General features: G+C 37.3%; 1 pseudogene; it reads left to right on the top strand.

Moving 5' to 3' along the window:
* The first annotated feature begins 4099 nt into the window (after nucleotides 1–4099).
* Nucleotides 4100–4955, top strand: LOC100953023 (annotated as a pseudogene).
* The last annotated feature ends 7934 nt before the right edge of the window (nucleotides 4956–12889 follow it).

Genomic DNA, 12889 nt, shown 5'->3' with positions numbered 1-12889 from the left:
CAATGGCAACGTTCCTTATCCCACCCCCCCACCCCCCCACCCCCGCTCGCTTAAGCTATGCAGAGAAAAAAGGTATAAAAGGCAAAAAACCCTGCACTTCGGAGACGCTTCTCTCAGAACAACGGCCCCCTGCATGGGTGAGAATAAATCATCAATTATTAGTGTCTGAGTAGGTCTGAGTTTATTTTTTCATAACCCCTAGGTTATTTCAATCAGCATAAATGGAAGGAATCTCATAATTTAAAAAATTATATTGCAGAGACAGTAGGACACGTGTGGTTCTGTTTGACTGATGATTTTGTAAACAAAATTATCTATGCCTCAGTTGCCCCTTCTGTAAAATTGGGAAAAAACTCCTCCTAACATCCTGGATTGTTGCTTTGAGAATTAATATGTGGGTCTCTACAAAAGTTTTTTTTTTTTTTTTTCAATTTTTGACTGGGGCTGCATCTGAACACACCATGTCTGGTATATGGGGACAGAGCCCTACTCCTTTGAGCCACAGGCACCACACATCACTACAAACGTTTTGAGAGAGACTGTGTTATGTTCTGGTATTTCACTTCCAATGAACACAGTTCCTGGTGTCATTTCCGATTGACTCATACAAATTTCAAGTTGGTTGGCTTATCAGTGTTGCTATGAGGGCTTCATTTGCTTCCATTCACATTGATTGTATGATTTTAGGTTACCTGAGTTCTGTGTATCTCAAAACTTTTGTAATGACCTACATTACATGAAAACCCTTAAAATAGGCTAAGAAGACATGAGAAGATCAATACTATGAACTGTTGCTTAAAAACTTGCAAGTTGAGATTTTTACAATTTTTATAGTTTTATATTTTGCATTTGTTTTTAATGAAGCTTAACTATCCAATAGCTGAATCCTATTCATCAACCTATGAATTGTTAAAACTGCTAATTTTCACTACGATGACCTAACTGCAGAATGTCTCAGAAGCACTTGGAACAGCTGATTTTAGAAAAACATTTTTCCACCTGGCTAACAGATAGCTAAGGGGTCATGCTTAATTTTGTCTTACACACACCCTACACATACAGACATTGCAGGTGCCACCCACCCTACCTCAAAGTACACCCTCTCCACACCTCCCTCTGTGCATGGCTGCAGCCCTGGATTCATTTATCCAAGTCCCTCTCTTGGACTTCTGTGATATTCTCCTCATGGTTATCCTCACATACTATCTTATCTCTCTCCAGCCCATTCACCACACAGTGGCCAGAGACACCTTCTGAGAGTAGGTGCCAGATCGTGTCACTTCCATACTCTCACCTGTCACACTCCAAGTAAAATCCAACTCCTTAAAAGATAAAAACCATGGCATTCTTGTCTGCCCTTTGAAACTCACCTCCCATCTGCCTGCACATTGTCTGCCAGGCTCAAGTCACTCCATCTTCTCGTCGGCTCTTGTATCAATTGGTGTCTACTGATAGCTCAGGGATACTGATAAAATCTCCTGTCCAGGCCTGGCTGCTTCTTGTTCCTCAGGACTTAGCTCAAACCTCACTTCCAGGGAGATACATAGACAACCCTGCCTATGATAATCCCTATCCCTGCTGCATTCTATTATACATACTCATTTTCTTCAAAGCACAGAGTCTCATGTGACATTGCCCAGTTTGATTGTTTTACACTTTACTACCAGTTTTACCACTTTAGAATAACTCCAGGGTTCCTGCCTGCCTTGTTTTCTGTGCTGTTATCCCAGTGCCTAATTCAGCACCTCACATATAAATCACTGAATCAAAATTTCTTGGTTACCTATTTGGCAAACCAGTGAAGACACATTATTTAATGTTGAGTATCAGGGGTAACAGACAATGAAATTAGACACCTAAGGATTTAATATTTTAATGAACTTTGTTGCAAGTTCACAGCAGGGCTCCCCAATTTTTTTTTTAAACAAATCTCTTTTTTTTCTTTTACATACTTTTTATTTATTTATTTATTGTTGCAGTTTGGCCGGGGCCGGGTTTGAACCCACCATCCTCGGTATGTGGGGCCGGCGCCCTACTCACTGAGCCATAGGTGCTGCCCTGGGCTCCTCAAATTTGGTTGAGTACCAGAACAACCCAGAGAAAGAACTCAAAATGTTGAAAACTTGCAACCCAATTCCCTGGTTTAGATTCAGAGTTGGGAGGTGCCTATGGCTCAAAGGAGTAGGGTGCTGGCCCCATGTGCCAGAAGTGGCGGTTTCAAACTCAGCATGGCCAAAAAATCTCCAATAAATGAATGAATGAATGAATGAATGAATAAATAAATAAATGAATAAATAAAACAAGTAGATTCAGAGGTATGGTGGACCCATATATCTGCTGTTTTAAAAGGCAAACCCTGAGAATGCTAAGGAAGTTTTTGATGGACCACACTTGGAAAAATTATGACCTCAATAGCTCATATTGCAATACCACTAATCTAATGGTGACAATACAGGTTCTGAGCCACCCCAAGTGTCTCCGTTAACATAATTACTCTAAAGTCCACTGGTCTTTGCCTCCCACCTAAATCCTCAAATTGTTTGTCCACGTGGGATGATGCTTAAACTCCAGAGTATTCCTTGTAGTTGGAAAGATTGGGTATCGTTAGCCTTTTGTAAGGACCACCTTGGTTCAGGAGTAGTAAGTTACCTAAAGTATCCCTGTGAAGGGACCCCAATCTAACAGATTCAATATCTCACTTGGTGTTTCTCCATCAGCTCCTTTTTCTGAGGCAGGGAGTACTTACCCTTCTCTGATGTCACACCAGAGGGAAGAGGAAAAGAATAAGAAAGAACAAGAAATATAGAAGATATTAGGCTGTTTTGTTCTGCTAAATTACATATAGATGGGAAATTTATAAAGAATTTGGCTCACAGTTCTATAGGGTGTACAAGAAGCAAAGTGCCAGTATCTGCTTCCAGTGAGTACTTCAGAGAGCTTCTAATCAAGTCAGAAGGCAGAGAGGAATCAGGAACATCACAGGGTTGAGAGGGAACCGCAAGAGAAGAGGAAGGAATGCAAGCCTCTTTTCAACGGGATGACACCAAGTCATTCATGAGGGATCCACCTCAGTGATGCAAACACATCCCAATAGGCTGCCCCTCCAACACTGGAGACCCAATCTCCACATAACCTTTAGAGGGGACAAATATCTGAACCATGTCAGAGGCAAGTATTAGAAAAGAATGGGAAGCATATGAAGTGCGGGACATAGAGAGATGCTATCTTGCCTATCTCCTCTCAGTTAACAGGAAGCTGGCAATGATGCTTCTCCTCTCTTCCACCTCCATCACACAATTCCCTCCTCTCCCACACAACAGTGACAGTGACACTCACATGTAATAGAAATGTGGGCTTATCTTTGTTTGCTGTCACATTTCCCAGTATTCTCTCTAGTAGACATGCTATTATGTTAATGTCACAGGAATCACAATAATGGAATGGAAGAAGCAAAGACGGAATGGAGAACTAACATTTATTTGTTGAGGGCCTAGAAAATGCCACATGCCTTATGTGGTAATTTTATTTTCAGGCTTATTCTCTTCAAATCCTCCAAGCCATACTCTTAGAGGTGGCCATCATTACTTTCTTTCTACAAAGGGAAGATAATCAGGTTGAATGGGACTTAATTAAACTGAAAAGCTTCTGTGCAGGTAAGGAAACAACAAACAAAGCAAACAGACAACCTTCAAAATGGGAAAAGATGTTTGCATATTATGAATCAGACAACCACTTGAGAACGAGGATCTATGGCAGGGGTCCTCAAAATTTTTAAACAGAGGGGCAATTCATTGACCCTCAGACCTTTGGAGGGCTGGACTGCAGGCCCTGGGATGAGTCAGATGCTAAGCAGGACAGGCAGGGGCAGTAAAAACACTCAGCAGGCTGGATAAATGTCCTAGGCGGGCTGCATGTGACTCATGAGGGCATGAGTTTGAGGACACCTGATCTATAGAGAACTCAGATCAACAACAAAAAAATCCAACAATCCCATACATATATCACTGGGCAAGAGAGATGAAAAGACCTCTCTAAAGAAGACGGATGAATGGATAACAAACATATGAGAAAATGCTCATTGTCCTTAATCATCAGAGAAATGCAAGTCAAAAGTACTCTGAGATTCACTGTGGAGCTGGAGGAGGAGGTGAGAGGCCTGGAGGATACCAACATAAACAAGTTGAAATCATCACAGAAGGATAAAGTTAGTCACTTTACATCTTCATAAATCTAGTGAAAAAACAGCAGTAAGTTGTCTGTGTCAAAATGACTAGAAGTTAGATGTTGCAACAGATAATTTTTCCCAAAATCCTGAACTTTATATAGGAGGAAGTGTAAAAGGATCATTGGACAGGAAGAAGTTAGAACAAATATACAATAGTTGCAAAGATTCTCAAGATGAAAATAAAATTGGAATAGATTGTGTACAACAATTCTGTGATGACCTGGAACTCGATCCAGCCAGCATTAGTGTGTTGATTGTTGCATGGAAGTTCAAAGCAGCAACACAGTGTGAGTTCTCCAAGGAGGAGTTCATGGATGCCATGACAGAATTAGGATGTGACAGCATAGAAAAACTAAAGGATCAGATACCCAATATGGAACAAGTATTGAAAGAACCAGGACAATTTAAGGATTTTTACCAGTTTACTTTTAATTTAGCAAAGAATCTAATCCCAGGACAAAAACGATTAGATCAAGAAATGGCCATTGCCTACTGGAACTTAGTACTTAATGGAAAATTTAAATTCTTAGACTTATGGAATAAATTTTTGTTGGAATATCATAAATAATCAATACCAAAAGATACTTGGAACCTTCTTTTAGACTTCAGTGCAATGATTGCAGATAACACGTCTAATTATGATGAAGAAGGAGCATGGCTTGTTCTTATTGATGACATTGTGGAATTTGCACACCCTCAAACTGCTGGGACAAAAAGTAGAACAGTGTAGCACTAAAGAAACCTTCTAGAATGTACATAGTCAGTACAATAAATACAACAGAAAATTGCACAGTCAGTTTCTGCTGGCTGGACTGAACTGAAGATCAATCCTCACAATTCAGACTGAGGGCTGAGACAAAACTTTAAGGATATGTACATCTTGGACTATATCGTATTTCATTCTTCTAATGGTGGTTTGGGCTTGTCTTCTAGTCTGGACTGCTCTAAACATTTATAATTCTAACATTGTGGATTTCATCGTATATCTGTGGACCATCCTAGTTTATCCTCCCATAAGTCTTAGAAGCTTTATGGTGATTATTTTGAAGTTTCCATTCTTGCATAAAGCACAATGCTGAGTTCATCAGAAAACTGTTGGCATAAGAATTCAACATACAAACATCACAAACAATTTATAAAAACTTCTGAAATACATGCTTTGGGGTAGTTGCAAAGACTATGCCAATAGCACTTCCAACAAGAGTGATATATTTAAATGTACCTGATCTGGAGTGGTATTTTGGTTTGGGAGAATTTTTTTTTTTCTGTCAAATCACATGTTGAGTAGAGTATCTGATGAAAAAAAATGTCAAAATAACCAATGTGAAAAAGTTTTAGGATCACTTGGTGCCTACCTGAAAAATGTGTTTCAGACTCCAAATTTCAAAAAGCTTCCACAGATCTAATCTGCACATACCCATGTTTATATATAGTTGCCCTACAGGGATCTTTTATTTAAAAAATGTCTACATAATGTTAGGTTCCACTCCTCACTACATTATGCTCACTACATAATTGGATTTCACTGTGCTTTTTAAATGCTTTTATGCCTGTTGAATAAGTTAAACTATTTAATTTGTTTCAAATGTTGTGATTACTACAGAATACAATATTCTAAATTTAGGCATGAGGGTTTATTTTTTGTTTTGCTTTTTTTTTTTCTTTTTTTGTCAACACACTATAGAGCACAATGAAATTTTCTTAATTTATAAGAAAGATAGTAGGGTTAAATTTTGAAAACAGTTGTGATGATCCATGCAGTTCAACTTTTATAATATAGGTACTGCTCTTTTAGACAAGTAGTCCATTTTTGATGACTTCTTATTTTGTTGAAATTGTGTTAACTGCTAATCACTGTGGTTGCCAAATATTTACTTCAGGAGCAAAAATTTTCGAACAAGCATACACTTGATGTTAAATACTAATCTGGCTTCCATTTTTGTAAATTAAGTAGTTTCTTTACTGTTTTTGTTTTATTCAAATTAGCTCTGTTTTCTCATCAAAGCAGAATGCAATCTTGTATGTATTTTTTTTTATTACAAGACCCATGAACTGCTTTCATGCTGAAAAAGCTCATTTCACTGCTCACTTACTGACATGTGAAGAAGGGTTTATTGCTTTCTTAAACATTTCCGTAAAGCAGGTCAAAAACATAATACTTCCTATGTTGGATGACTATGGCCTTTAATAGGAATATATTTTGCTGGTATATTCAGGTACCCTCTAAGGTCTGGGGTTGGTATTAACAACGGAATGTACTTCAGAATAGCAGTACATTTTATGCAAATGTGGAAATGATTTTACAGAACAATGATATATTAAAACTGCTTTTATTTGATTTTGAAATTGACTAAAAAGCTTTTTTATAGACATTATATTAATATTCCATCATAACTTTAAAAATGTAATTATACTGAAAGAAAAACAAGTTTCTTTTTTTTTTTCTTTCTTTTTTTTTTGTAGAGACATAGTCTCACTTTATCGCCCTTGGTAGAGTGCCATGGCATCACACAGATCACAGCCACCTCTAACTCCTGGGCTTAGGCGATTCTCTTGCCTCACCTTCCCTAGTAGCTGGGACTACAGGTGCCCTCCACAATGCCCAGATAAGGAAAAATGTTTCTATTTAGGCGACTGGAATTGGTTATTAAAAAGAAAAGGAGAATCCTGCTGCTTTCAGTATTTCCTGATTTCATTTTTGTAAATATAAAGAGGAACTTCAATTATGAAAAAAAAATTAAAGGAGACAGAGAGAGAGAGATATACATATATATGTACTGTTTTGTTTCCTGTTTAGAAGATTTTGAATTACCGTGTTGTTTTCAGATTGATTAATTCAAGTATGCTGTGTTTTGAAATGAGATCTCATTAGCTATTTTTCGCCAAATATAAATTGTTTTCTGTAACAGTCTGATATTGGTTCATGGCCTAGTGCCTTGGGTTTTACAGATATTTTTTTAAATGCAAAACCTTTTCAAAAAAATAGCATTTGTCATCAGTTTTGTAGTAAACATTTATAATTTCTGTGTAATTCTAAACAAAAATACATAAAGCTTTGACTATAATTATGTAGCATAAAAGTTAAGGTTGTTCATTATGATGTCATCATAGAATTAAAATTTTTACTAGGGCTAAAAAGAGAAGACTGATTTCATGTACTTTGATTGTTCTGAAGATAAATGTCTGGTTAAAGGGAATATTTGTACTAAAAAAATGTTTACACATATGGCGCTGTGTGTGTGTGAGACAGAAAAAGTTTGTGATAGAGACTGACAGAGACACACAGCTTGAATTGCTTTAATTCATAAGCGTTTCAGTCTTTATTCTGGTAAACTCCTCAAATTGATTCTTTGTTTTGAACTGAACCACAGGTACAGTTTCATTTTAGCCAAATGATAAAACAAGTACACATTTTTTTTTGTAGCCTTTATCACCCTCAGTAGGGTGCTGTGGCATCACACAGCTCATAGCAACCTCCAGCTCCTGGGCTTAGGGCAATTCTCTTGCCTCAGCCTCATGAGTAGCTGGGACTACAGGTGCCCGCCACAATGCCTGGCTATTTTTTTGTTGCAATTTGGCAGAGGCAGGGAGACAAGGTGCCACCCAACAGGTACATTTTAAAATGTTATGCTTTTTAGATAGTAAAATTTATAAAATTAGAAGGGCCCACATATAAAAATACTTGAAATCAAGATTATCTTTAGTGAATATCATCAACCAATCTCTGTAAGTTCAATTGTGTTTCTTATGATCCCTGTCATATTACTATATAGGCAATAAAAGCTTCAGCGAAATCGCCATGACAAAAAAAATAATACTCTGAGATATCACTGAACCACAGTGAGAATGGTCCACATCACAAAGTGTCAAAGCTGCATATGTTGGCATGGATGTGGAGAGAAGGGAACATTCTTACACTGCTGGTGGGACTGCAAACTAATATAATGTTTTTGGAAGAAAGTATAGAGAATCCTGAAAGAACTCAAATTAGACCTCCCATTTGATCCTGCAATCCCATTACTAGGCATCTACCCAGAAGATCCTCAAAGAACTCAAATTAGACCTCCCATTTGATCCTGCAATCCCATTACTAGGAATCTACACAGAAGAAAAAAAAAATCCTTTTATCATAAGGACATTTACACCAGAATGTCTATCACAGCTCAATTTATAATCATCAAAATGTGGAAATGGACAAAATGCCCACCAACCCAGGAAAGGGTTAACAACTTGTGCTATAGGTCTACCATGGAATACTATTCAGCCACTAAAAATAAGGTAGAGATTTACATCTTTTGTATTAACCTGGATGGAGGTGGAACACATTCTTCTTAGTAAAGCATCACAAGACTGGAGAAGCAAGAATACAATGTACTCTCTTCTAATATGAAGTCAGTAGATGAGCTAATTCAAGAGTGGGGGGGGATAGGGGAATAAGCAAGTGGGGAAACGGGAGGAGGGAGGGGGTTGGGAGTCATAGTGTATGGCACACCACTTGGGGATAGGACACAATTGTAAGAGGGACTTTATCTAACAAATGTAATCAATGTAACTTCATTCTTTGTACCCTCAATGAATCCCAAATAATGAAAAAAAAAAACCTTAAAAAATATATAATATATTTTTACCAGGTACCTTTAATGAAGCACCTACTACTTTTTCCCCTAAGAGCCTGTAGAGAAACACTAATTCCTGATTGTATACCTCTTACATATACCCTGGTTACTGTGTAGTCACACTTTTTATAATTGTGTATTCCTATATTTGTCATACCCATCAAACACCTCAAGGGCAGTAGCCTTTCACCTCTTTAATTGCAAGAACATACAGTGATAAACAAACAAAAAATATAAGTTCTATGATTCTAGCCCTTGTCTTTTCTTATACATAAAATAACGGCTGACAGGATTAATGACTATGTTTCTGTAATCTATAGCCAGATGTACCCTTGAATCCAAGCTTTGACAGGATTTTATACTCACGTAGCTTTTGAGCATGTTGATATAACTTCTGAGTACATACACAACTGCCACCACCAACTATGCAAAGTGTGGGCTGAAATATTGCTTTGGAGTAGTTTAACACAAACTCTGAAAGGCTCTTCTGGGTTTTAGTCCTCAGTAAGACTAAAGAAAAGTAACTTTCATTTTTTAAAAGCTTGACTTTTTTTCCTTAGTTTACATTGCTAATTTGTGCTAGGAAATGAAAAGGACTCACATGATGCAGGATATAATCCCATTATCCCTCACAATAAACATTCTTGGCAATTTTGGCAATATACACATTCATAAATACCTACATACCTGCTTCATCCCACACCCCTCTCACTTCCCAAGATCACAGGAATTCATATAGGTGGAATGCTGGGTATATAGAAGAAAAATATCACCATTCAATAGATGCAATTCTGATGTCAACTATGAAGTTGAAATCTACTTAAACTATTTCAGTAATGGATTTTTCTAGAGGTTACCTGTAGAGTTGTCTCCAGAACATTTTACTCCCTCGTTTCAGTACATTGCCAATAACGTCATTTTACCATAAAGAAACTTCCACCTAAATGTTTATAGTGGCACAGTTCCTAATCACAAAGACAAAGAAACAACCCAAGTGCCCTTCAATACATGAATGGATTAATAAACTGTGATATATGCATACCATGGAATGTTAGTCAGCGGTAAAAAGATGGAGATCCAGTGTCTTCTGTAACAACCTGGATGCCATTGGAGACCACTCTTCTCACTGAAGAACTACAAGGATGGAAAAACAAACACCACATGTACTCACTACTAAATTGGACTGAGTTTATCAACATTTATATGCTCACATGGGAATAGAAATCAATGAAATTCAAGTGGGGAGAGGGATAAAAAGGGATGGCTAAATTCCCAACCAATGGGTACAATCCTCATCTATATCATACTTTCTGGGTGAAGGACACACTATAACTCTGACTTTAACCATATAAGAACAAACTACGTCACCAAAATGTACATACCCACATAATAATCTGAAAAAAAATAATAGAATGTCCAAGTAAATATTAAAAAAGGAATATATGATATATTTATTGATAAAAATATAAAAGCTGACAAGAAAACATAGGCAAGTATAAGTTAAGTATCAATTACCTTTTTTTTAAATATGATAAGTAGCATAAAATCTCAACCTCAAAGATTCCTCACCAGCTATTGTTAAACATTAGACTGCTGACAGCACAATGAAAATAAAATACATGAAAACTGTAATGAACAATACTACTATTTATAATTTCAACAAGAATTGTGAAATAATAAGGAATAGTCTGTCCATACATGTGAAATACTTGTTCATTGAACACTACAAAACACTGGTAAGAGAAATTAAAGATCTAAGTAAATGGAAAGACATAGTGTCTTCATGAGTTGAAAGATAGTATTGCTAAGATATCTATTGTCCTTAATTTAAACTATAGATTTAATGCAGCCTGAAGAAAAATCCTTACATACATTTTGGTAAAGAAATTGTCATGCTTGCTCATTATAACATTCATGTAAAAATACAAAGGATCTAAACTACGAAAATTGCTTTGAAAAAAGACAAAGTTGGAAGACAAACAATACCTAAGTGCAGGCTGGACACAGTGGGCTGACGGCTGTAATCCTAACACCCTGGGGTGCCATGATGGGGGGATTGATTGAGGTCAGGAGTCCCAGACTAGCCTGAGCAAGAGTGAGACCCCCATCTCTACTAAACATAGAAAATATTATCCAGGCATTGCTGTGGGTGTCTGTATTCCCAGCTACATGGGAGGCTGAGGCAGGAGCAGCCCTTGAACCCAGGAGTTTGAGGTTGCCATGAACTAGGCTGACGGCATGGCAGTCTAGCCTGGGAAACAAGTGACACTCTGTCTTAGAAAAAAAAATCATAAAAAACACTATTTCTTATACTATATGTGTACCGTAATCCAGACAGTACACTACAAATCATGGTAAAAGAGTAGATAAATATAACAGAATAAAGAATCCAGAATTAGACCCACACCTATAGAGACAAGTAATATTTAGAAAAACCACAAAGGTAATTCATGAGCAAAGATAGGCTTTTCAACAAATTTGGTGGGGCCAAGTGAATATCCATATTCACAAAGGTAAACTGTGATCTATATACCATATCATATTCAAAACTTAACCCCAAATGGATTATAGATCTCAACTTAAAACATAAGCAGAATAAATAGCTTACAGAAAATTTAGGACAACGTCCTACGACTTTGGGTTAAGAAAAGATTATATAGATGAGACAACAAAATCACTATCCATAATTGAAGAAATCTATAAAACGGATGTCTTCAAAGTGAAAGCTTTGCTTATTCCCAGTACAAACGTAGGAAAATGAAAAAACAATGCATGATGGGAAAAAACTGAAAATGATATATCTAAGAAATGAGTTGTATGCAGAAAATATAATATATTATATGAGTCCATAAAAAGAAATAGATACTTATATACTTCAGTACATAAAAGGGTTAAATATTTGACTAGACACTCCACTAAAGAAAATATACAAATATCAAATAAGCACATGAAAATATGTTCAATACCATTAATCCTTGGGAACAGAAAAATGAAAACCATACTATTACATTCCTGGAGAATGACCATTATTGAAAAGACTGACCACACCAGGCATTGGCAAGTTTCTGGAGAACACAACTTTCATACACTTCTGATGGCCATGAAAAATGGTACAAACACTTGGCAACACTTTGGCACTTTCTTATGACGTTAACCTTACATCTGTCATATATTTCAGCCATTTCACTCCTAAGTATTTACCCTTCAGGAAGAAAGCATATATCCACACACAGACTTATTCAGAAAGATAACCAGCTTTATAACCAAAATTTTATAATTCTCAAGTGTCTTAACTCCCTCATGGTCCAAAAGGAGTTTTCAGTGTTCACGTAAGAACGGAAGCAGCTAAGTGGCCTTGACTTGACAGGGATGAAACAGGGAGCATTAGTTATCTTATCTCCAGTGGCCTAGCAACAGCAGTCTTGGGAAAAGCAGAGAAAAGACAGAGAGGTCTCAGTACAAAATGCTGAACAGAACTTTGTAAGTCTCTGTACCCTGAGGCAATTGTTTTGAGTCTTTCCCAGGAACAACAGAACCTCCCCGTAGCCCTGAGTTAACCATAGCACCTTACTCTGCCAGATTGTCCGGAGAAAGACAAGATAAGCAATAGACCACAAAAGATTGTGCTCAAGAGACACTGAGCCTGCTCACAAGGCTAAAAGAATGATTACTACCTCCTTAAAATAGAAAGAAATCCACTCTCGGGAGGGATTTGCCCATGGTTTTCTGTTTATGAGACGTATGTACTAGCATGATTCCTCACTATGCTTGTGGGCCCTGCACTCCACCCAAAACATGCAGTGGGGTTCACTCCCCGTATGCATTATTGATTTTCAGCTCCACAAAAACTCTTTATCTTAGTAATCAGAGAGGGGGATTTGAGGTAGTCTGTGCCTCTCCCTCCCAATTGACGCATCTTCTGAAAGAATTTCCTTCCTCTTTGACAATACCCATTGTCTCAGACATTGTCTTTCTGTGCAATCACTCCTGTTAAGGAATAGAAAGGCTGTGTCTACAGACAGTTCCCTGAGCCATGTGGATAGCTGTC

The sequence above is a fragment of the Otolemur garnettii genome, unplaced genomic scaffold (assembly GCF_000181295.1).
Source record: "Otolemur garnettii isolate 467f Iridium unplaced genomic scaffold, OtoGar3 scaffold00438, whole genome shotgun sequence".
In the NCBI taxonomy this organism is placed as follows: domain Eukaryota; kingdom Metazoa; phylum Chordata; class Mammalia; order Primates; family Galagidae; genus Otolemur; species Otolemur garnettii.
This window is presented reverse-complemented; position numbering and strand designations above follow the sequence as displayed.